General features: G+C 44.8%; 1 long non-coding RNA gene across 2 annotated transcripts; it reads right to left on the minus strand.

The window, feature by feature from the left end:
• Positions 1-1,065: 1,065 nt before the first annotated feature.
• LOC146863781 (uncharacterized) lies at positions 1,066-24,931 on the minus strand. Of its 2 annotated transcripts, none has more exons than XR_014969222.1 (3): positions 24,686-24,914; positions 6,272-6,323; positions 1,066-1,655 (listed from the first exon to the last, which is right to left on the minus strand). It is a non-coding gene; the product is annotated as an uncharacterized LOC146863781 (long non-coding RNA). The 2 variants fall into 2 exon arrangements; XR_014969227.1 differs by lacking the exon at positions 1,066-1,655 and adding an exon at positions 3,832-4,536 and having other exon boundaries at positions 24,686-24,931.
• Between the last annotated feature and the right edge of the window lie 244 nt (positions 24,932-25,175).

Genomic DNA, 25,175 nt, shown 5'->3' on the forward strand with positions numbered 1-25,175 from the left:
TTTCGCCCAGCTGCAACGCACCCTTGTCAGATTGACTCGGTACATTTGTACCAGTCGTCCAGAGGTGGTCGGAGCCTAAATGTTTCTAATTCCCACGTTTTTCAAGATAGTGACTTGACTTGACTTAGCCAAGGGTCTAATGACCTCAGGAACATCATTTGGGAGTCAAGACAACTCCAGCAGAAGCCACCAGCTGGGTCAAGGGCGGGTCCAGTGAAAACTAGACAGCTGGGCACTTCAGGAAAAAGGCTTCTAGTAGCGTGTTGTGTCCCAGTAGCTTAAAAAGAGGTCATCCAACTGACCCTTTGAATCCACTGGTTTGTCCTGGGTCAACTATCAGGTCTTCTCAAAGGTCTCAACAGCAGGGGCAGTGCTTCTTCTTTCTAACATATGTTTAGTAGTGTTGCGAAGATGTTGCACAGGCTTGTCACTTGTTGGTGATCAACTCCTGGCCCTTCTATAGCCAATATGGAAAAATTCCTAGTGGTAATGCCACCCACTTTTGCAGTAGTTCCTGTGTGCCCTACTACGGACTATCCCACAATGCCTCTTCTTCATCCAAAAGCAAGATTACCGAGCTTCTGTGCCCACCCCTGTGGCCAGTAAGAGGAGCAACCACTCCCCTGTGGTCACTTCAAACAAGTTCTGGGGGAAGCTCTTCTTCCACTGCGATTGGTGACACATTGATTAGGTAGACAAAAGAGGGCCCTGTCCAGGTGTCAGCTAATATTTTCCCATGAGAGGGTGCTGCAGATCAGAGCTTTTAAATTCTCCCCACTTCCACGGACAGAGTAATTTCACAGTCATACGCACATACACTCATCATACGCTGGGGCCCATCACACCAATATTCATTCTATTACTCTATCCACACTGAATATACGAGAGAACTCCTAAATCAATCTGCATCCAATCTGAGGTCAATGCAACCTAATTGATTTGTCTCGAGTCATGATTTAAACAATAAACAAATTTGAGATCTTCATAAATGACAAAGAAATAACCACCCGACACTGTAATTCAAACAAAAGGTTATTTTATCTAAATTAGTTCAAATGAAGTCATTCAATAGCAAAATCATTATTCTCATAGTTACCTATTCTAGCTAAATGTCATTTTAGGTCAGGACAGGTCTCTCAGTAAAGTCTCCCGAGTCGCCGTCCTCTCAATCAGCATCGATCCTCTTGAGCATAGGTTCAGGAAGAAGTGGCTTAAGACCCTCTCTAGTCTAACAATATTTATACTAAAACTTACACATTAAAAGTTACAAACAAGCTCCAAACGTCCGTTGAGCAGAGCGAGCAAGAAAGGATGTTGGCTCGCAACATTTAGAAAAATCTCCGCTCTCGAATATCTCAAAAATAAAAACACGGAAGAAGGAAGCACAAACTAAATCCACAACATTTATGGATGCTCTTCTCCGGAATTATAGTGAAGCCACCGCCAGTTTATCAAAATGTTCATTTGTGACAATTGTTCTCCTCCAAGGATATCTGTCGACAAGCCCAGAGCTGCTGTCCTTTCGAAACTTTTAGCTCAGACAGAGGCCGAGGTCACATTTTCAACCATATTCAGCGAGGCCTCTCTTCACATTTCATCTACTCAAATGCAGGCTGTAAATGTCGGCCATTTCTCAATAGGCCAAAATGGGCAATCTTAATTAAAAGAAACACAAAACAACATTACTACATCGTACTGATTATTCAGTGTTAATTCCCACTAATACCCTTATGTGTATGTATTTATCTAGCCATTTGCGACATAAAGAAGCATTAAAGCATATTATTTTAAAGCGCAAACACATAACAAATAGCACTTTAACTACACATATTTAATTAATTTGCTCACCAACTTAGTTCACGTATTAATTAAGCCATGCAATCGCATTCCCACGTGTAATTCTTTCATTAGTAAGGTTGATTAGTTAAAACACTCGACAAAACTTAATATCTAGTAATTAATTATTAGTAATTTTAATTATGACATACAAAAATATAAGCTGATGTTCGGGTTTAAATAGAAAACCCTGCTCCAGCAAGGGTAGGCCTCTTTGAAGTTCTTCAAGTTCCTGAGAACAGTCTAGATGGTCATCCTGCCAGAGGAACCGAACACCTCTCTACACCCAAGTCCTTTGTCTCAGCTCTGGAAGCAAGTTCACTCCTCATTAAAGGGGCTATACAGCTTACTCCTGGCTGACAGTTGGAGATCATGTTAATGAGATTCTATATGCTTTATGCAGGGAAAAGGTATTACAAATCCCACTTTACCTGTGAAATGGGTTTGCAATATATATTTTAAAAAGTCCAAGAATTAATTTTGTAGCTGTTACCCAGCTGGAGATAACATTATTAAATTTCATATTGTATCATAATGCTTTCCTATGGAACAACTAACTCTTCCACAGTGAAAATAGCTTTTGGGGCCTTTTCCCTATATGGAGATGTTTGACATTAAACTTTTACATGTCCTACTTTTAAATATCATGCATCCTGTCTTATGGGCTGTGAGGCCTACTTACCGTGACTTATTAACATTTAAAAGGAGAGTGTAGATCTGCTGAAAAGAGATTACTTTTGAAGGTTGATTTCGCAATTTTAAAACAGTGGCAGGCGGGCTGCAGCTATGCTTGCACTATCATTGAATTGAGAACCTTTTAATTACAAGGGCAACCTTTACTCACATGGGAACCTGGGTATCCAAAATAATCCAATCACTGTGGTTCTCATTGGCGTAATTATTCACATAGGGGCAGATTTATAACGGACTTGCGCCACTATGGCGTAAACCCTGCGCCATGTTGCGCCCCATTTACAACGTGACGCATCTAGGGAGATGCGTCAAGTTGTAAAGCTTGCGCCACATGTGGGCGTACCTGCACAGGGTGGGGCGTTCCGGCGCAGGAACGCCTCCGAAAAGTGGCTGAGTGAAATCTACAAGATTTCACTCAGTCACTTTTCCGGCCATGCTGCGTCTAAACCCTGCGCCTGCTTGAAGCAGGCGTAAGGATTGACGCAGCATTGTAACGATAGGGCACCCCCGAGCCTTGCTGGAGCTGCGTCGCGCTTGCGACGCAACTCCAGCAATGCTCCAACCTTCCGCCATCAGATGCGTCACGCATCTGTTTATCCTTGCGCACGATGCGCTGCATTGTAAATGCGGCGCATCTATTGTGGCGTAAGGGTAAACTTTCGTGACGCATCTTCCCATCTTCCCTGGCGCAGGGATGCGCCAGGGAACATCAATCTGCCCCATAATTCTCAGTTTTGTCAGCAACAATAGCTATAAACAAATAATGCTGTTTAAAAAAAGGATACCATCACTCCAAAATATACATTTCATAGTTCTTTATACAGTTAGTACAATAGACATAAAACGCCAACAAAATGTGTATTGTGTCCCAAGTAAGACCAAACTACCCTAAACAATGATAAAAGTAGGTCGAAATGTGACCAACAGAAAGTGTGTTCCACAGAAAACAAGTAACAATAAATTATTTAGTCCTTAGGTATGGTAAGCCTAAGCCTGTTCCTGAGTTAGGTTTGTTAGGTTTGTTTGCATATATGATATCAATGACATTTTGACTCTGTGTTACATATAGGGTCTTATGAGAAATGGAGTTGTAGGATGAGGGGGTTGTTAACCCTGCTCAAGCAACAGCCACGTCCCCTGTCAGGGTGAACTACACAAGTCACCAAAATAACTTGTGCTTAATCCCCTGGTAGCGTGGCACAAAAACAGTCAGGCTTAACTTAGAGGTAATGTGTAAAGTATGGATGCAGTGCACAAACAGTAATAAAGTGAAAACAATACAGATAAAAAATACCAAACAAATTTAGAGAACTAAAGTAACATTTAATGAATTCTTTGACACCAAAATGACAAAAATCCAGATAGCAGAACAGGAGTAATGGAATTTTAAACATTTTGTAGAAATCAATCTCTGAGAAATAAAAAAGCGCCAATCACGGTTATCTGGTAGTGGTTGACTGGGTCCAAGTCACTAGTTCAGACCCACCACAATGAAGCACAGGATACAGGACTGAGTTCAGTCTGCTGACAAAGTACCTTGCAGCCTGGGTATCGAGATGCAAAGTCTTTCTGCGGAGCTGCGTGGGTCATCAGCAAAGAGCTGCAATGTGTGGTCCAGCGTCGAGATGTGTGACACAGCAGCAGAGCCAATGAGCTATTGACGGGAGTTTGTGATCCAGGGTCCTGGGTCGTCGATGTCAAGGGAGCCGTTAGGGCTGCAAAGACTTGAGCTGTGATACATTGGCAAAGGGGATGAGATGCGTTGCACTGGGTTGGTGTTGCATCAAGCTGCATTGGCGCTAATGATGCCTGGGGCTTGTGAGGACTTGTGCTGCAATGCTTCGGCACAAGGGACGAGATGAACTAGTGTTGTGCTGCAACGAGAAATGTAGAGTTGCTTTGACGTCGAAGAAGACTGCTATGCCCTGTGGCTTGAACAGGCGGCCAGGCAACTGATCCATCGAGATTTCGTGGAGTCCCGGGTCTGTTGCTACAATATGAATTTACCTTTAAAAAATAAAAGACAAGGGACGTTTGGCAAAACAGGAACAGTTGGTTTCATTAAACGCAGTAGCCGGGAGAGCAGGCAACAGAGTCAGGGTCTGAAGACTGTCTCAAAGTACATCGGTTTTGGGAATCATTTTATAAATTTCTCAAGGCGATTTGTCCATTCTTTTTAGAGCAGGAATCTGGGCATAGTCACGGAGTCATAAATCTGTCAATTTGATAAGAAGTGCAGGTGCATCTCAACCCTGTGTGGAGACAATGGGGAGCTAGTGAGTACGTGTCTAGATGTCCAACATGTGGAGCTTGTGATCACTTCATGTAGTGCGCATGCTGTGTTCTGAGTGTTCTTAACTAAAGTGTGGCATCTGACTTTATGGTGTTTTGGGAATGCACGCTCCACCTGCCAAACATGTTTTATTCATGGCCAATCTCCTGAGACCATTGTGGTGTTGCTGCCTATCTGTGGGATCGTTCTGGGGTTTCCTGCTGACACGCATGTCTAAGGGTTGCGTGTCACCCCACCTGTGATCTATCAATCAGTTGCTTCGGGCCTAGGTGGCAGGGCCTGCCTCACCATGTACTTCTGACTCAGGTTGAGGGGGAGGCCATATTGAGAAATTCCAACAAAGGTGATGCGAGTTATTCATCATATATACATATATCGTGACATCCATTGATATCTTATTTTCCAATATTAATAGGTCCACACACGCAGGCTGGATTCAGCAGGGCAGCCCACAGCAGCCTAAGACTCCTGGTACAGTAACAGTAGGTCTAGGGCAGGAAAGCGGTCCTTGGTCAGCGAGCAGTGCTTGGCAGAAAAGCAGACTTCACAGCTGGGCAGTCAGTCAGTCAATTCACTGTATTTAATACTTATATTATAAGATCACACAAGTACATATAAACACAGTATAAATAGCCATCCATATTCAAAAATTTTAAAAACAATAAAAAAACATCTGGGCAGACTTTTTCCTAGCAGAGTCCAGAGGCCCAGATGTGATTGAAAAGTTGGGTCTGAGTGTCAACTACTTTTACCCGGTGCCAGCTTTGAAGTGGGAGAAGCGTCTACAGTCTTTCTATCCCAGAGGTGCCTGGAATCTCCTTCCTCCCATCCAGCAGCAGCTCCTCCGCTACGGCAGAGGAGTGTCGCCCCCTCCCCCCCAAAAACATCAGGAAAGGAAAAATTAAACAACACTTGTTTTATTTCTCCTTTACTGTCGAGTCTTGGGGATGGGGCCTGAGGGGTGACAGCACTGAGGGGACTGGTAGTGCACTCCCTGCCCTATGCATGACGGTTTGGCCTGCCGTCTCAGGCTGGCCAAACCTTCATGCACAGTGTAGCGCTATCCAACTCCAGCTGCATTGCTGGGGTTGGAGAGAGCAGGCACAGACTCCCAGTCTGTCCTGGAGCACTAATCAAGGGCACTCTGGCCAATCCCGAAGCTTCTCTCATGGTGAGAGCATCTTCAGGATTGGCTGCAGGGCAGGCTGGGAGACTTCGCCAGAAGAAGAGGAGCAGAGGAGCACAATGCGAGACGCAGTCGGCTGAAGGAGAGTTTTTTTACATTTTTATTTTTATTTCGCCCCCTCCATTTGTGACCACACTGGCCACTACTGCTCCCATACTTGGCCCCAGCTTTTCTGGGGGCACAAAAGACTAGTTTGGAACCCCTTGTGAGTGTACTCAGGTACAGTTGTGTGAGGAAATCCACTCCGAACCCTCCCTACTTACCGTGTGACTATCCTCAAGTCCAGGCTGTAGACTCCAGGAACCACCGATACACCTGTGGGAAAAATAGAGAAAGGATTAAACCAAGGGAAAACCAAATGACACAAACAAAGGACTATTGTGTGGGAAAAATAGAGAAAGGATTAAACCAAGGGAAAACCAAATGACACAAACAAAGGACTATTGTGTCTTTGGGTAGAAAGGCAGAGTTACCGTCAACCAGAGTCAATCCCGAGACAAAGAAGTAGGAGAAAAAGTTTCCGACACACTAAGGACAAAAAGCGAGAGGAAAATGGAAGCTGAAGATGAAGAGCAGCAAAGCAGGATGCCATTCGGTGCAGTCGACGAGTCAGAGGATGCTGCCAGCCTGGACTATCTTCCCGACTCCTGGAGTGAGGGGTGTTACAGAAGTACGTCAGTAGAGAAGATCCAGACTACTTCTTCAATAATTTTTAGCATATGGCTCAGGCTGCAGCCTGGTCCATAGACAGGTGGGGACAATGCCTGGGAATCTCATTATCTGGTGACCTCCAGGCTGCCTACCAGGCCGCCAACCTCCAGGGGACAACGCCCTATGGCTACATTAAGAAAAGTATCCTGGAATGCTTAGGGGTAAATTATAAGACATATAGAATCAAACTACTACAAATTAAAGAAGGATCCAAAAAAACGCAAGCTCTCTACTACAGCATAAAGGATATGACAGACAGATGGTTAAAAGAAGATATTCTCCCAAACAAATATCTGGAGCAATACCTCTCCTCCCTCCGCCCTCTATACAAAAGTGCGTCTGTCAACATGCGCATCTAACCCTAGAAAAAGCAGTGGAACTAGTGAGCCTTCAGTCGGTCTCATGAGCTACAGAGTGTGTGAGAATATTCCAATTCGAGGCCTCCCGATGGAGGTAACCTGAGACCCCAGAGGCCTCCTATTCCAAAGGAAACTGAGATTGTGATGCTGATGCCAGGACTCCTACTCAGACCTATCTCTCCAGGTCCACAATGTTTTCAGTGTGGCAGTTTTAGCCACATTGCCCTCTTTCACCCTCAAAAAGAGGAACCCACAGATATAGGACTGGTGAGATCTCTGTATTGCTCTCCATTGGTAGTTTGACCTCCCTATCTTTGTGGTTTATCAATGAATGGGGAACCTGTCACCGCTCTTGTGAAAACAGGATGTCTGCAGAGCCATTATCTCCAGTAGAATTCCATTCCTTTCACTGTAAAATTTAGCTGCATCCTTTATTTCTCCCACCTTCCAGTTGGAACATCAGATCGACCTTGAGCATCCCTTTTAGCCATGGGAGTCAGTCTCTTACTTCATTAGCACGTCTTCTTCTTGACAAAGATTTCTTCCCATACCTCACTATTGCTACAACATACAATAAGCCTTTCATTAACTAATGAAGCCTTGAAACTGCACCTTCAGAGGAGGGAACATGCATGCAAACAACTTTCACGTTGAAGGTTAAACATCAAAGCCCAAAGCTTAAGGCCTTTAGTCAACCTAACTTTAGTAATACAAATGTGCGCCCAACATTTAGATATATGTGCACAGCCACAAATCAATGCAATTATATATAGGTAACCTAAGTAAGTGAACATGGTTACTTGTGTAATGTAATTTCAAGTAAATGTTGCACATCTTGACACACATGTGTAACTACATATGAGAACCATAATTTCAGGATTAAGCTAAACATTAATATGGACATGTTTATAACTCTCTAACATTCTACAATGAAGCATTTCAGAAATACATTGGCCACTCTACTTTTGTTAATGAAGTTAAGGCATAATGGGTATATAGAGTGAAAAATGCACATAAGTTTGAACGCTCGCTCGCTGGTGGCGCTATTCGGAAACCGAACTTTGAAACTTTGATACTTGTGAGATTTTAACTGACCTGTTTTTTAAAATCGCTTAGCTTGTAACTATTTTATTTTACTGTGGTATTGAGATTCACATGGCACTTGCACTTTAAGAAATTTCCTACTTCCTGAGACGAGTAAGCCACTTCGCCGGTTAGCGGTCTAGTTGCTTGGGGGGGATTTAAAAGGAGCACGCTGTCGCGCCCGCGCAGCACTGCCCACCGATCGAAGCTGCGTTTGAGCGCTCGCTGGTGGCGCTATTCGGAAAACGAACTTTGAAACTTTGATACTTGTGAGATTTTAGCTGACCTGTTTTTTAAAATCGCTTAACTTGTAACTATTTTATTTTACTGGGGTATTGAGATTCACATGGCACTTGCACTTTAAGAAATTTCCTACTTCCTGAGACGAGTAAGCCACTTCGCCGGTTAGCGGTCTAGTTGCTTGGGGGGGATTTAAAAGGAGCACGCTGTCGCACCCGCGCAGCGGACGCACGCAGCAGACGCACGCAGCGGGCGCGCTGCTGGCGCGCCAATGGCACGCCTAAGGCAAGCCCGCCTGCGCCCGTCCGCGCTCAGGCCGGGAGCAGGGCCATACCCCCTAGCCCTCCCTCGCCGACTAGGAGAATCGTCTATTCTGGTAAGGATATGCTTAGGTGGGACCATGCAGACAAGGGAATACACTGTCATAAACTGCCTCCAGTTTCCCTCTACGAAACGGAAAAAATATTAGACAGAAACAGAAACGATAGGAACCTTATATGCAAGGATTGTCTCACCCAGTTGCCTAGGTTGTTAAACCTTCCTATCAAACAAAGTGTCTACGCTCAGGCTCCAGACAACGGTTTTAGAGAGGACACCTTGAAATGTTCTCTATTTAATGCTAGATCGCTAGTAAAACATTCGGAGGAATATGCTCTTCTGTTGGAGGAAAAGAACATTAAATTGGCATTTATCACTGAGACGTGGTTGGAGACATCATCAGGTCCTGACCTGGTGAAAGCTACTCCTTTTGGCTACCGGTGTTATTCACTGGACCGAATTCATAAAAGGGGTGGAGGGCTCGCAGTGATATACCATGACTCACTGACCCCTCATTTTCTCCCTGTCCAAGTCCTAGGATGCGAAGCTTTGTCTTTCAAGATCTTTTCAGCTTCCTATAAACCTTTGAAAGGGATTCTTATCTATCGCCCTCCCGGAGGGAAAAATGACTTTTTAAACTCATTAAGTTTGATGCTTGAAAATGGATTGAGCCAACAAACTTTCGTGGTACTCGGAGACTTTAATTTCCATTTGGAAAAAACTGAAGATCCAGACACAGCTAGATTAAACAATATTATGACCTTAGACGGTCTGAAACAACTGGTCTCTTCTCCCACTTATTCGAAAGGGCATACCTTAGATGGGATATTCTCTAACAACTGTGATCTGACCAACATCTCTGTCTTTCCGATCACCTGGTCTGACCATTTTGTAGTCTCTTTCGAAGTTAACCATATGAGAAGGGGCTCTGTACAAAAGAAGGAAATTACTACTAGGGCTTGAGGTAAGCTGGATGTTAAACACCTGGAATCTACTCTCATTGATTCAATGTACATAGCCCCACAAGATCCTGACGCAGCGACTGGCTGCTACAACAGGTGGATAAATGACGCCTGTCTCAAATTAGCTCCCCCAAAAAAATAGTTTCCAAAAAGGCTACTACCTACTGCCCCATGGTACTCTGGTGAGCTTAGGGACAAAAAATTACTTTGCAAGTGGGCTGAAAAAATATGGCGGAAGAACTATGATTCGGCCGACAGATTAGAATTCAAATTTACCATCTCCAGCTACAAACAATCCCTCCTGTTAGCCAAGAAGGATTATTTTTCTTCGAAAATCACGATAGCTAAATCAGACACCAAGGAGCTTTTTAAAACAGTAGTCAAACTGTCCAACCCCAGGACGCCCAACGTTCCAGTTGCCCCGGATTTTTGCAAGATCATAGCCACTTTTTTTAAGTCTAAAGTGGAAACTATTTTTCTCTCACTCTCAGAACAGATAGACAAAACTTATGACAATCCCAGTCCTAAAATCCCGGACCCTTCAGATAGTATTTTTGATCACTTCTCACCTCTGAATTCTGAGGACACTAACAAACTTATGACTAATATCAAATCAGGTGCTCCCTCTGATCCTTGCCCCACCTGGATTATCAAGCAGATTGCGGGGACTATCTGCAGTGTTCTGACTCCCTTGTTTAATGATATGTTTCATACCGGAACTTTTCCCAGCTCCTGGAAAAAAGCATCAGTACTTCCACTTCTAAAAAAAACAGTCCTTGGATCCTAAGGATCCAACCAACTATCGCCCTATCTCCAGACTTCCCCTCCCTGCCAAAATGGTAGAAAAAGCCATGAACAGGCAACTTAGCGATTTCCTTCAGGCTAATAACTCCCTGGACCATTCTCAATTTGGTTTTAGAGCCCATCACAGCACGGAGCTGGCTCTTCTTAAATCCACAGAGGAGATTAGAGAGGTGATGGACAAAGGAGGAGTGCGAGGCTGATCCTATTAGATCTGTCTGCGGCCTTTGATACCGTTCACCATAGGGTATTGATGAATAGGCTTTCTGAGATAGGGATAGGTGGTCAGGCATGGAACCTGCTGCACTCCTTTCTGAAGGATAGATCTCAAACTGTCGATCTCAATGGAGATATCTCCGAACCCTTTTCTCTACCTTGCGGGGTTCCGCAGGGCTCATCCCTCAGCCCCACATTATTTAATATCTATGTGGCACCCCTGGCGGACATCATTAGATCCCATGTGTTCCAGCTTACCTCCTACGCTGACGACACTCAAATTGTGCTGTCTGTGATGGAAGGAACCAAAAAGGAAACAGGAGCTCGCTTTTTGGACTGTATGGGAGCCATCTGTAGGTGGATGTCGGCTAACTGCCTCAAATTAAACTCAGCCAAAACAGAGGTTATGAGATTTGGTAATAACCCTTTGATGTGGACACCCGACTGGTGGCCAGACATGCTTGGCCCATGTCCTACACCCTGCAGAAAAGTTAAAAACCTGGGCGTGATGGTGGATGACAAACTTATGTTGGGGGACCAGGTGAGCAAGGTGACGTCGGGATGCTCCTTGGTCCTCAGAATGATTAGGAAAATTAGACCATACCTTTCGGAGGGATGCCTCAGAACTGTGGTGATTATTGCAACAGTCTGTAGTTAATATGCAGATACAACATCTAAATCGTTTGCAGGTTATTCAAAATGCTGCCGCCAGACTGCTGACTCGGACTCCCAGGACTGTGTCAGTCAAGGGCGAATTACAGAAGCTGCACTGGCTCCCTATTCGTCTGAGAGCGAGCTTCAAGGCTGCGTGCATAGTGTTTAGGGCTTTGAACGGGATCGGTCCGCAGTTCCTAAGGCAAAAGTTTTTTTGGTACGTTCCTAGTAGAACTCTCAGATCCACCGAGGCCAAACTAGTACAAACACCCAACTTTAAAAAAGCCAATTGGGGAGGCAAAAGTTTTGCACACAGTGCTTCCAAGATCTGGAATAAACTCCCTTTTATGTTAACAAGCTCCTCTGAGTTTTGCTTCTTCAGAAAACATCTAAAAACTTGGTTTTTCTCCCAGTGCTAGTTTCTTGTTGTTGTTAGTGGGCAGTGCTTAGCGCCAGGACACCGTAAGGTAATCGTGGGCTTTATAAGCTATAATAACATAACATAAGTATTTACGTTTCTGTGACATATAAGGGTAAAGCCAAGCTTATGCTGATACAATACCCCCTCTGATGGTGAATCAAGCCATCACATCATGATAATGATCTCTTATCAGGTGAACCCGACCAAAACCGTGTGGTTTTCATGAGTTTTCATCTAGATTCCTCCAGAAGTTTCATGTCATCATAATAGTTACTCTGACTCTCATCTAATTCAACAGCCACTCTCTTTCTCTTCACTCCCTTACTTGCCTTTACCTTCTGGTACACTTTAAAAAACAAAACTATTAATATTGCACAAAGAACTATAACCACAAGATGATTCAAAATATTTTATACAAGATGGCAGACAGGTGATGAGCTCTGGCCTGGAGCTCCCGGCCAGGGATTGCCTTTTGGCTCTTATCACTCGACTTCACCACCCCCTTGAACCCTTTTTGCTCACCTGGATTGTGTGGACTGCAGTCCTCATCTTCTCCAACTCCCGCGACTGAGTCTCGAGTTCTTCTTGATGAACCGTGATTGAAGTCCTGACCACGGAGTCCGATCAACATGGCCAATGCTCGGTGGAGCTACCTTGTTTGGCTATAGAGGAGACCGGTCCGGGTTCTTTCCCTCGGCCGTCACCTACCCAGCCGGACATAGGGCACAGCTGTCATCATCTCTCCGCTGTTATCTCCTTCCTCCTCACCGAGGTTTTGCTGGGGATAGAGCCAGTCACAGCAGGGTGCCCCGAGCTTGCTTTCACCTTCCAAGCCATGGGAGGCGTGCCCGCCTGGTCTCCACTGCTGCCTCCATTTCCTCCTTGGCCTCGCCTACCCTCTGGACTTGACACTATTTCTTGTCCCCCCGCCTTGTCTTCTTTTTCCCCTCGCCATCCGATCAACCACCGGGGGTCTGCTGATGACAGATCCTGTTAGTCGCTGCTGATGCCCGGTTGGGCTGCCCTGAATGCTTCTGGGGCGATGATTGGGGAGAAGCCCTCCGGTCATCACCTGCCCTCCGGACCTGAGCTGTGGCTGCCTGGCGTCCCCTTTCGCCTTCTCCTGGACTGCGGTTGAGACGCATGGTACCTGTCACCCCGATAGAGCAGCAACGAGGTTGCTGAAATCGTTGCTTGCCATTGTCTCTAGGCCTGTTTTTCCTTTCTTCCTCCAATTTGGCACTGCCTCCGGATCCTTCAGCTGACTTCCTCTTCCGAGGTCGCTGCCTGGGTGCCCACACTAACTGCCACCTGACTGCGTCGACCCAAGTACGGTCGGCGTCCCGCAGCCTTCCCGCGCCAGATCTGGTGGCAGCCTTCCCCTTCCAGCCATGCTCCAAGGGTTAGGTTCCCTTGTTGGTTTTCCAATGGACAGTTATTTTACCCGCTTTTCCGCCATCTTGTCACAAAGTTATTGGGGTCCATGACCTGGATCCTCCATTTTGCGATCTCTTCAGACTCTCAGATCGACTCCTGCCACCGGTCTACGCCTTACACCCTCCAGTCTCATCATTGCCTTAATTGATCCCCTCTTGGAACTCTTGCCTTGCTTTTTCACTGGGATGCTTCCATTCGCCATCTCCTTCTGACCCGTTCCCTTTTCTAACGCGACCTGACGCAGTGAAGGAGTCCTGGATGTTGTTGATCTATTGGACCATACCGGTTTGTTGACTCGCTTACTCTATCTGTTTGGTATTCCCTCTAACTACTATCCTCCAAGGCTGTTCCTACCAGTCCTGATCTGCATCCCTACCCCCTCATTTTTACCCCAGCACTCTCGACGCACCATAGAACTTGTTTTTAAGTTTTGTAATGCTCTAATATTGGATGTAATTATCTAACAAGGTTTTTTCTCTATGCTATGATTTGTTCTTGTAACTGATGTAACGTTTGTAACAATGCTAATCCTCATGTAAAGCACTCTGATACGTCCGGGTCTAGCCAGCGCTATGTAAAACTCTTCAAGTAAATAAGAACCCACTATTCCACTTCCCAAATTTCCAAAATATCTCCCAACTGAACAAAATCCATTGCCAATGGCTTCCCTTACACCTGTTGCTACTAATCCTTTCAAATCCTTCTGCAAATGAGTAAAGTTCTTAATATACTTTTGCAAGTCCTTACTGTTGTCTGGAATATAATTACAACACTGGTGAACTTTCAACATTCGACAGACTCGGCCCTCCTTTGCAAACAGGATGTCTAATGCAAAACCATGAACCTAATAGCAACCATTTCAGTATCTATAAGTATCAAAGATCCGGAAGTACTCGTAGAGAGCTTGCCAACTACAGAGGATATTTTTCTCATCTTAATCTTATTAAATACCTCTCAAGTAGATGGGATTATGGCATCGAAGATATCTCCCACAATCCCTCTAGCACTAGCTCCTCATTTACGCCTTTTTTTGTGCTCCCACACCAGATGATCAAAATTCTCCACATGACATATTTTGGGGGAAAACTACACCTAATTAGCATGTACTATACCATTTCTTGGGCAACTTAAAGTAAGCATACTTTCCACAAATTATATAGACTCCCGGAATCACAGGATACTCTCTGTCTAAATATAATTCCCATTTTGCTCCAGCTTCGAACGTGTGATCAAATTTACTCTGCCCCACAAATACAGGGACTAACTCATTCTTGTGATTCTCCACACACAGTTTCCCTTTATGTTGCCAATCTAAGGTCGACACTCCTGTATTCCCTGCTGTCTGATGATCCATTTCTTCCTGTGACCATTTAGGTATCTTTGTTAGCTTAGTGGTGTTTGCTATCACTCCTCCATATGTATTCTCTACTAGGGCTAAACATTTATTTATTTTCAATTTCTGCGAATAAGAAAGTTAAATTATGTCTATGGGCATAGGCAGTGTCTAATGTTTTAACAGGGACAAAATATCTTCTAACTGTGCCCCTAATTGTAGAATATGCATTTTTATTGAGATGTTTGAACATGGAAACTTCTGAAAGAATCAAATCATAGTTTGAATAATGATACTGAAAATGACCTTTCCATAAAACATATCCACTAAAAAAGGCTACTAGAGACACCATATGTCAAAGGTATATGGTGACTGGTTATGCCTTCTGCCATTTATGTGGGTAACTGCATACAAACATAGCAGTCCCTTGCATTAATAGTGTCAACATTCATAAAGCAATCTTGTTTAGGAGTTTAAAGTGTAATATCCTCTAGATAAAACCCTGTATAAGTCTTGATCAACTAGTAAATAAAGATTACCACGAGTAGCATGCATTGGTTTAGATTTTGGTTTCGGCTTATCCTCCACTATTCTAGATGTAGGTGAGTATAACCCTACAAGTAAGACAGCTAATATGACTACTACAACTAATAGTGCACCCTCTATGATGTACCCGCGACAACAAGTATAAAGTTTAGTTTCCATTACTTCTCTAAGTGTAAGACCAGTGGGTGGAAAATAGCAAAAACAGAGACTTCTCCATCAATCTTCACCTGTACAAACAGCAAAACCAAAGTTTGGAAGATATGTAGTAACTTTATTATTTACAAATCTTTGTGAGACTTCCCTAGCCCTACTCCATGTTTTTCTAGGGGACAACCTTAGGTTTCTTCAACAACTCAGGCTTCGGTACTCTTCTTGTTTCCTTTACAAAGTCTATTTAAATTCCTCAGATAAGGAAAACTAGCTCAGGGAATTCACCTGCATCTAGGAAAGGAAATTCAGCCACATCCTGAATAAGGTGTCTCAATGCACTTAATCTTGTCAACAAAGGAAGTTCAAAAGTACGAACAAATGCCAGATGTTTCAGTTAAAACTTCACCGTTATCACAGGACTCCCAGAATTCTCTCTCTCTGTCATTTGCAGCAAAGTAATCCATTCAGTCTACACTCCTCTGTATAGTGCGCCTCTGACGCCCATATAATTTACTCTCTGCATCACTCACTAGTGTTTATTTAGGTTGACGCAGAGAGAATTAATTGATTTTAATCATTTAGATTTGTAAACTAACGTGAAGATGTAAGGAGGACTATTCTACATTGCTTGTATTTTGTATGTTTATGGTTTTTACTAACTAATAACAATAAACTGAACATTTGACTTGACTTGAATCCATTCAGGGGAAGAATACCAGCGACAGGCTACTCTAGCCTGTTTCGATCTCCCAAGTACAGTTCCCTTGCTTCCTCTGTCACTCAGATCAGAATCCTCAGAGTTTTCCGGTATGGCTTGGAGTTCATGCTCTGCTGACACATTCAGTCCCCCTTTTTCTTGTCCTTCTCTAGCTGCCACTCGTGGTTCTACAGCACTAGGCACTTCATCGGGGACTGACTCTGGTTGATTCATCACCACAGGATAAGGCTCTACTGCTTCCGATTCAACTGTTGACTCATCCAGACGCCCCTCAGGCCGATCAAGTGCTGTTTTAGACTCTGGCTGGTCCCCCCCCAGCTTAACTAACTTGCTGCCGTGGTCTTTCAACCACCAGTGCAGTGGCACTTCTGGGAGAGGAGCTGTTACGTCGTCAAGGGGATACTTAACTCTGCGAGCCTGGGTAGCATGCACCCAGTTGGGGAGACCTCCACACTTTACAGCAATCTAGGTGACAAGTATCGCCTGGTAGGGACCACGCCAACGAGACTCCAAAAAACCCTTCCTTATATACTTCTTCACCAGGACCCAGTCAATGGGACTAAGGTCATGGCACTGCTGCTATTGAGGCAGGCTGTAGCCGCTTCAACCTGATGAGACACAGAACGCACCACATCAGCCATTACTGTGCAGTCATCAAGAATCATGTAATCCGTCATGATTCACATGTAATCATGATCATGTCATCTGTAATACTCACAAGTGCTTTCGTAGGCACAGCTGGCAGTCTCATAGCCCTGCCCACGATGATATCATGGGGAGACAATCCCATCTTCCGATCAGGAACACTTCGAAGACTCATCAGCACAAGAGGCAAAGCATCAGGCCACTTCAGATGCACAAAAGCACACACTTTAGTCACTCTGGATTTCAAAGTGCCTTTGACCTGCTCCACTATTCTGGAGGCTTCAGGTCAATAACTGCAATGCAGTCTCTGCTACACTTGCAATGCTGCAAACAACAAGAAGTCGGAAATCTGAACCTGGGTATGAGTTCCCTCAACAACAGTTTGGCTACTGCGAGACTGTCTGGTTGGGCACGCTTCAACCTAATGAGAAAAGATACACTGAAGCACCAGAACATATCCTAAGCCATTGCACATGGGCATTTCAATGAATTCCAACTGAATCATGTTAAATGGACCTCCTTATCTCCCTATGTGACTCAGTGTTACTGCAGTTCATTTCCCTACATTCATCTGCTGACACACAACGCACCTGTGACACAACGCTTCAGCCATCAGTCCGAATCTGGGGTTAAACCACGTCTGTTGAAGCAACCTGACCATGGCATCCTTCTCCACAAGTCAGACCATGATAATGCCTAGGCATAGTTGGCAATACACTATTTGGCAACACATTCCTTCCATCTACCGAAACCCAAATGTTATCCTCTCTCTTAGCACAACCTGCTCGGATCCAGGTTTGCTCTTCTTATACTGAAATCTCTACTTGTAATCTCTTAACTTCCTTCTAAGTATCAACAATAGTTAAAAGGTTGTAGTCGGTTTCATCTGCTCCTTCATTTGTATATTCTCTGTTAAATGTACAAGCATTATAGGCACAGTACCTTGCGACTTCATCTCTATATCTGTTGCTGACTTTCACATAATCATTTCCCTTGCACAGTGCAAGCATTTGTAAATCTTCCAGAAGTTTTCTCACTTGTGCAGCATTGCAGATGGGGGACCCCAATGAAGTAATAAATCCCCTCTGGGACCATAACTGTCTGGAGTCGTACACCACACCAAAGCCGTACTGACTATCAGTGATAACTGTCACTTTTAGCTGGTCTGTAACACAGCATGCTATGGTAAGCGCAATCAATTCAGCCACTTGTGCAGAGAATACTCCTTGTACCCAAGCAGTTTCCACCACTCCAGAGACGGTTCATAAGCAGCATTCAAAATTCCTTCCTGGTCCCGTAAACATGAGCCAGCCACAAACCGTGTGTAATCTGATGCAGGTAGCAGCACATCCTGTATGTCCGGTCTCAGTTTGGGGCATAGTTCACTGACATCAAGACAGTCATGCTCCAGTTCACAACTATCAATATCATTCTCAGGAAAGAGTAGCAGGGTTTAGAACAGCACAGCGCATCAGCGTTACGTTTTCAGCCGCAAGTATGACCTGCTGATACTTCATGAGGCGACTGTTTGTAAGGTGCTGTGTACATGTTCTGGTCAACAAACTTTGAACTGAATGGGAAACACAGACAGTCAGGGGATGACCCATTATAATTCTCTCACACTTCTCTATGCTTACCCCTGTAACCATCACAGATATGAGACATCTGGTCAATGTCAAAGCCACTGGATCTAATGTGGTTGAGAAATAGGCAACTGGTCTACAGACACCTCCATGATTCTGTGTAAGCACTGAGCGAGTGCAGGCCTCCCTCTCACTGCAGAAATGCAAAAACACGTTGTTGTAATCAGGCATTACTAGTGCCGAGGCACGGCAGAGACTTTCTCTCAACTCCAGGAAGGCAACCAAACAATTGTTATCCCAGGGTACCGGATCAAACACATCCTTGTGTGTCAGCCTCTATAAAGGCTTGGCCACTAGGGAGAAGTTGGGTATCCACTGGTGACAGTAGCCCACCATTCTCAAAAACATCCTGACTTCCTTCTGTGACGTTGGTGGAATAATTTGCATGATCGCTAAGATTCTGTCCTGCGACAACTTCTGCACACCTTTTTCAATTTGGTGTCCCAGGTACAGGACCTCTCATACAATACTGCAACTTATTGGGAGACACTTTATGTCCATTCTTAGCCAAATGGTTCAATAAGGCAATAGTGTCTGTGTTACAAGCTTCTTGGATGTCTGATGCCACCAACAGGTCGTCTTTATACTGGACTAACACTGAATTATAGGGTATAATCAGGGACCCCAAATTCTTTTTAAGGATCTGATTAAAGATAGACAGACTCTCCATATACCCTTGTGGGACTCGGCACCAAGCTAAAACATGGCTGCCAACCCAGAATGCAAAGAGGAATTGACTATTCTCATGCATCGATATGGAGAAGAAAGCCTGGCAAAGATAAATGACCGTGAACCACTCAGCCTCATGTGGAATCTGAAATAATGAAATAATGAAGTATGTGGTAGATGCACACCTTGTAATTGAACATATAGTGTGTAAACCAACTTGTGACAAAGGTGTGTGTGCAGCCGGGGTATCGTTGGCTGATCTCCAACGTAGGACAAAAACGTGTATGAAGGCGTTATCCAAACAGGTAACGTCCCCCAGTTGCACAGCATACCTCTATGTGAGGTACACCCACAAAGGGATCTGTAAATTCATTTACATTGTTTAAGGTCCCCTGATAAAGGGCATAGCCCAAAATGCATTGGGTCTGTTCCCACTGATGTGCATTTACTCATCTACAATGTTGTGAATCATGTTTCCTTTGACATTAATCGGAATCCCTGACTAAAAAGTCACATTGAAAATTAAAATAACTGAGACATAAGCGATCTTACTTTGATTCATTGGATTAATTACCTCACCTAGAGGTACGCTGTGCAACTGGGGGACATTACCTGTTTGGATAATGCCTTCATACACAAATCTGAAATAATTTCACAGCTGGATTTGGTACCACGGGACAACCGGGGACAATATTTTGTTCATCTTTCACAGGCCCTGAACTATGCGGTAATTACCGCTGGGCTTCTGTTGACCAATAACAGGTAAATTACATGGACTTCCCATAATCTCCTTCAAAATTACTTGCTAAATCATCATTTCAATAACCGGAGTAATCCCAGCAATCGTTTAGGGGTCAAATTGTGTCCGGACAGGCTCAGCTCCTCTAATGAGTCCAATATCCTTTCCTGAAAAATCCCAAACTTCTGACCTCACTGTATCTCTGAGATCCAGAGTCAGTTCTTCACTCGTCATCATTGGAAACAATTACATTATTCAATTCTGATTTACCAATTTAAAAGCAATATTCATGTATCTGAAACTCTATACCTTTTGGGGTACAATAGTTGGTGCAGTGTTATGTGCACAACAAGTCACGTCCTAAAAGGCTCACAGGACTCAACTCACAGACAACAAACTGGTGATTATTCTTGAAATTCCCTATTTTGATAGGCACTTCCTCAGTTATTGGATTAGTCACTTGCTTATTTGCAACACCTATGACTTGGGTTCTCTTTCCCGAGTATGGAACTTCTACTGTTCTCACGGTAGAACAGGTAGCACCAGAATCAACCAGAAGACATACAGAGTAATCAGTGGCGTCACTAGGGTTGGTGTCACCCGGTGCGGGTAACTCATGGTGTCACCCCCTCACGACTTACTGCATGGACCTCCTCCACTCCGAGTCCGCCAGTGGACACAGTTGGCAAATAACGGGACCATACAGAGTCCTTAGTAACGTTTGTAAATGTAGGTCCTATATTTACAAAATGTGCCTGTTAATAACAGTGTGATAATGACTCATTAATCAGGTTGTACAGTGGGTTACCTGCTAGTCAACAGTTTATTGGAACGTATAATATCATAGGTATGGCACTTTGTACTGGTGTGGTGTTCCCACTATCCAGCAACACGATATATCAGTGGTCGAAGTGGGGGTGGGGGGAAGTAGGGGAACTGTGGGCGGAGAATCAGAGGGTGGGAATAACCCAAGGATTGGCTCAGTGGGCGGAGCCAGAGGTGTGACCAAGTTACTTCTGAGGCTTTGTGATGTCAAAAGTAAACCAGTTCTGTTTCAGGCATAGAACACCAAAGTTTCAGTGTAACCAAGACTGTTTTAGATAATTAAATAATGCCCTATGAACTTCTTAAAGTTTCCAAGCATTTTTTCTTAAAGATTATTAATTCTCTCTCCTTTCCTTTACTTAAAAGACTAACACTGGGCATTCTAATTAATCCGAGCTGTCTGTGTGCTGCCTGAGCTAGGCGTTCCTACCCCACACCACCCTTCAAGAGCAAGCCATAAAGTTTTGACTTTGTCCCCTGCAAACCACTGCCTATAAAGGAGGTTCTGCGTGTTTCAGTTGGCTTGCAGTAGTGTGTGGTGTTTTACTGTTCACAATTGGCAGCAATACTGAGAACAAGGATGGGCTGCCTGCACTTGAATCGCGCAAGCCCCCAGCGTACTGGACTGAGAATATCTGTCTGTCCTGTGCATGCCCTTGATATCTGCAGATCTTTTTTGCCAGCAAGCTGCATGTGTACCAGTGCGCCCAGGTGATGGTTGGGAGCAGAACTTTAGCAGACCTGGCATGTGATGGTAGCTGGCCAGTGCGACTTGGTGACTGCGGTTGGCAGGAAGGATGTGATGCGCAGTACCTACCTCTCCAGCATAAGTTGCGAGATAACTGATCTACATCTTTAGGAACATATGGTCAAATGCTGCCTAGAGGTCCTTGGTGTCTTGGAGCAGGTTTGCAGTTTATCCCCCTTGGCAAGTAACCCTTCCCGGATGTTAAGCCTCACGCTTTGCCTCCCACGACAGAGATGAACACGACTGGAAGTCGTTCAGCAGATTGTTGTTCGGTAAATATGTACACAGTTGTGTGACTCATTGGCATAAAGTTTTGTTTTCACAGAAACCGAGTACAGAGAGCAGCCAGTGGGACGCGCCTCCCCAATGTTATTGTATGCAATGGAAGCCAATGATTGAAAGGGCGGTGGGTATCGTACTGGAATAGTCTCAGTCCAGGGCCACAATCCTCTTGAACTCTTTAAACAGAGTGGCTGGCTTGTAATGCATTAGAGAGGAGGCAGGCGGTGGCAAGTACAGCAGGGTCCCTTGTATCAATCGCAACATTGCAAATGTGAGCGCGAGCGCACACACGTTTCTGTGCATAGGTCTCAGGCTGCCGCTTCTGAAATATTATTTCGGCATATTCCTTTCAACAAACACGTGCTTTTTAGAAAATCCGTCTTTTTTGTTTTTGGAATTTGTTTATTACATAGCTATGCGATTCCAAGTGAATATTTCACTAATTACTAGTTAGTCAACCAAGTGCACGGTCCTGTGCATTCCTAGCTCAAAGCATTATGCCAGATAACATTTTACAGCATCCTGGTCCTTTTTCTTCACCCACTTTTACGTGAGGGAGTTTTTTTGTACAGTACCTGTTGCAAACTGTAGAGCCCTTTGGTGCTTGCATGCATTTAAGTGTAATGTGAGTTGCCAGGTGAGAAGCACTAGAAAAGAAAGTCACCCACAGCTGTGCTGATGTCCTTTTACTATCTGCCTATGCTCACAAACCTGTTTAATAGTAAGAGACAATAGTCCAGACTCCAAGTTTATTAAATCTTGGGCTTGCTGAAAATGCCAATATGGTGGAGTTGGGCGTGGGAGAGGCTGGTTCAGCCAATTTTGATCGTGGGTTTCTGTAAAGGCCTATCTCTGTATTAGCAACTGAATGATATAAACTAGTGTCATCTAAAGTACTGGCCGAATTACAAGTTGGTGAGGCATTTCTGTTACTGCAAAATCCGCTTTTATTTGATTTGGTGATATTATTGAGAAGTTCATTCTAAATGTGTGCTAAATATTGAAGCTACCCAGTGATCAAAGATAACACACACACTCACACCAGAAGCTTCCTCTCGGAGGCCAGGCGCACCGGGGTGCAGGGGGGAGGGGGACAGAGCATGGAGTGAGGGCTCGGGTTTCAGGAAAGGCACTAGAGGAGAGCTCGGTGTTGGATCGCCGGCTAATGGAGGACTGAGAATATTCGAGCTTTCGAAAGGAAAACACCCGACAAGTGTAGAGCTCATGAAATGGAAGAAGGCCTGTGCCGCCTGTTACATTTCTCAACGCGTTACTGGAGCTTTTGTGCATCGCTATTATCACCTGGTGTCTGGTAACGTCTGTCTGCTTCAGATTCCTCGAGAGGCATTCTGGTCCTTGTAGTGCTCTTTGCGCTGTCACCATGTGCAAGGCGGCTTTGAACTATTAGAACCATACAATACCCAAACAAGGGAGGCACCCGAAGTTTTTACTGCCATTGGGGATAATGCCGAGGCAAGCACCGTCCTGTCATTCCAAACCACTTTCTCAAGTTCCCATCTCTCTTTTCCATCTCTGTTCCATCTCTCTCTTCTACATCATGTATATCTCTTTCAAATTTGAATGGGTAATTGGGGTTACCAATGTAGAGGTGTGTGTGTGCTACTGACTCCAGGGGTCAGATGGAGTAACAGTACAGCTTCAGTTCAAACATAAGAGTGAAACTAAGACAGGTTTTAGATTTTTTTTCATCTTTTATACAGCGCGAACTCGACCCGAAGGTATTGGAGCGCTGTACATGATGATGATAGGCAATAGTAGGCCACTCACCTGCTGAGTTGCAGTCTGCAGACAGGGGGGGGGGGGACTACCCTCGGTGACGGTCGGTCGGCCTTGCTGCCTTGGAATAAAATTAAATTATAGTAGCGCTGTGGCGACGGGCGGCAACCTGAGGCTGAGACCTCCTCGTCCCTCGTGATGCAAGTCACGCGCACTTGGGGGGGGGCCAATGCGCATGCGGGATTCCACCCGTAACAACATCGCCGATTGCACCCCTCTAGTGACGACGTGACGTCATGCCGAGGCGCGCAGACGCGGCGGAGGAGGAGACAGTGCGCGCTGCGCACAGGCACCTCCTAATTAGAACAAGCCACAAGGTTAGGTTGCGCGCGTCATCGTCGTTGCGTTTCGGTTTCATTCTGGAGTCTGGACTGCTGGTTTGAGTGGTTTAACGTCATTGTGCACGGCGGACGGTTGCAGTGTGCACCACAGACAGTGACACACCGACCGGACCGGCCCTTTGGTGTCACCCGGTGCGGTCCGCACCCCCCTAGTGACGCCACTGCAAACAGCACCTAATTGGGGTGAAGGGTGACCCTCACACTACAGGGTCGAGGTGCAACTACAACGGTTGCACTACTGGTAGCTACACCCCTGATATAAAAGGAGAGCGCTCAATTTTAATCTCAGCTTCTAGAAGGTCCCTAGTTTCACAGTTTTTTTCTTGCTTTCTGGTTTGTGTGGTGGTGATTTCACAAAGAAATAAATAGGATCACCACCTAAGAAAAAAATGCCAGTCGTATGGAATCGTAAAATCTGAAAGCTCTGTAAATGCTGCAATCAGATTATTTAATTAGCAGACATTTTTTCACATATCTTTTATGATATGACGTGGATTATTTCACTAGTTTGACAGATAGGTTTAACAATTGCAGCACAATCCACATATGTTTTTTTCACTTGCACAGAAGCAGAGTTTTAAGCAGGGCAATGATGCACATTTCATCGATCATCTATTCCTTCATAACTACTACCCGAAAAACAGGTTTAAAAGCTGTTTCACCGAAATCAGATATTTCAGTGGAGGCAAGTGGTGTTGTAAAGAAAATGGTAAGAAATTACTTTGGGCTGGAGTGCGGTTCCGATAAGTGTGCCTTATATTTTTGCAGGTCCTGCTGCCTTTAACTTTATGAGAAGCCGATCAGACATTTCTTCCTCTTGGCATCCAGTCTCCTGTCCTTGCCATCCACTGGGCCCAAGACCTCGCACCCCACAGGCTTTCTTATAGCATACGCTCATGCATGTAAATGATACACTTCCATGCACGCATACGATGATAGTCACACTGACAAACATACAAAGTTCCTGGAACTCGGACAAACACACGCGGACAAACATACACTCATAAAAACACATGAAAGTGCTAAAGAAAAAACTTACCTGGGGCAGGCCTCTTCAGCATGAGCTGACATACTTTTTCAGCAGGGCCCATGATTTCCGAATCACTTAATTCCGGCAAGCAGCACATCAGAGCAAGGCCCAAGAGCATCTGCCCAATCAGAATCTGAATAGGGTTAGAGGTAAACTCATCTTCTCTACTCCCACTTCTGATAGGGCAAAAGGGTGCATGATTGACAAGCCCTGAAGCCCCATTTCCTGACATGTTGCACTGCGTGACGTTAGTGCAGCATCTCAGATATGTATTGCGACTGTGTGAGGCTGCGCACAGGCACCTCCTAATTAGAACAAGCCACAAAGTTAGGTTGCGCGCGCGGCGCCGTCGTTGCGTTTCGGTTTCATTCTGGAGTCTGGACTGCTGGTTTAAGTGATTTAACGTCATTGTGCACGGCGGACGGTTGCAGTGTGCACCACAGACAGTGACACACCGACCGGAACGGCCCGGCCCTTTGGTGTCACCCCCCGTGAGGGT

This window comes from Triturus cristatus, chromosome 2_1, assembly GCF_964204655.1.
Source record: "Triturus cristatus chromosome 2_1, aTriCri1.1, whole genome shotgun sequence".
NCBI classification, from domain to species: Eukaryota; Metazoa; Chordata; class Amphibia; order Caudata; family Salamandridae; genus Triturus; species Triturus cristatus.